The 1,418-nt window shown below is 31.3% G+C and overlaps 1 protein-coding gene across 2 annotated transcripts in view; it reads right to left on the bottom strand.

The window, feature by feature from the left end:
- LOC106867880 (proprotein convertase subtilisin/kexin type 7) overlaps positions 1 to 1,418 on the bottom strand; it is a 59,536-nt gene that overhangs the window by 56,741 nt on the left and 1,377 nt on the right. The window lies entirely within an intron of this gene.

Consider the following 1,418-nt stretch of genomic DNA (forward strand, 5'->3'; position numbering starts at 1 on the left):
ACTGCCAATATGCTTCAGCCATTTTTTGACAAGGAAATAATAATTTTATCACCGCCAAAATCGTTTGACAATCGTTTGTTTACGTAGTCAGCACTTACTGTTATTCGGCTGAATGGACGTCAGTCATTGGTTGAAATTACAGAAATACGACAACTTTAACATGAAATAACTTGCGATGTACGTTTTTTTTGTTAAGAAGACTAAGAGAAAAAGATGTTTTATATGACACATTCTACCGGTGTCCCAAGTTTCAAAGTGTTTCGTTAAGAAAATACTGGTGCCCCCGTTTTGAACAGGATCCGATAATCTGAGTACTGCTTAGTCATCTTTCATTGAAGAGCAAATTCCTGGTTCACTTAACACACTTTTCTCAAAATAATGTTAGAAATCAGTCGTGCAGAAAGGTGTATCTCTCTGCTTTCCTAACGTCCTCTTATTAAGTACTCATTACTTTCAAGCTTTTCATAAAAAACTGTCGCTAATCTATATTGAACACACTACACAATAATGGATAACAAAGTAAATGTTAGATTACGGTCTTACTACACTTGAATTGACATGCTTCATAAAGAAAACTTGTCTGAAGCAAAAATTGCCTGATGTATAAGTATTACATATCGGTGTGTGTGTGTAAACATCGGACATTACAAAATCAGAAATGCATACAACTATTAAAGTAATTGAAATAGCACAATATCAACAATAAATTCATTTTTATGAAATTCTCAAACAAACGTCACTCAAGGTTTGAAAATTGCTTCAAAATATTAATAATGATTTAATTATAAGTTTTTGTGAGATTTGGGGTGGGGTTCGAATAGATCGGGAGGTTTGTGGTTTTACATTAGTTAACTACTAACAGTAATTAGTGTACTTAAACATTTACATTCAACACACAGACCCGCGGAAATTAATTCAATAACACTCAGCAAAAAATAATTAACTGAATTAATAATGGTTTATTTAGTTATTGTAACAAAAGAATTCTTACGGATCTATCTGACTACTATCCAGCCATGAAATAAGCGGAAAATGTTTCAAGCCTAAGTGAAGTCGATGACCCGATTCAATCTACATGTCCATATATTTCTATATTTAGTGACAACGTGTCCAAAGAGTTTCGATTTTCTCAAGATTGAAAAGAAAAATTATAACAGCTATACAAAAATGGATATGATAAATATATACTATTTACTTTTATCTCATACATCTGGTTTGTTTATTCATCGGAATTTTTTTTTTTATATACCTGAAGCAAACATTCGCGCACATGCACGTCAATGTATATGTACTTTTTTCAGTGTTTAAACAAAGAAACTTTTTAGTAGATGTTATCAATAATGTTTAGTTACGATGAAAAATAAAATGCAAACAAAACAAAACAAAAATAAGCTGACTGTTGATAAGGAGTATATATA

Source organism: Octopus bimaculoides, chromosome 5, assembly GCF_001194135.2.
Source record: "Octopus bimaculoides isolate UCB-OBI-ISO-001 chromosome 5, ASM119413v2, whole genome shotgun sequence".
NCBI lineage: Eukaryota > Metazoa > Mollusca > Cephalopoda > Octopoda > Octopodidae > Octopus > Octopus bimaculoides.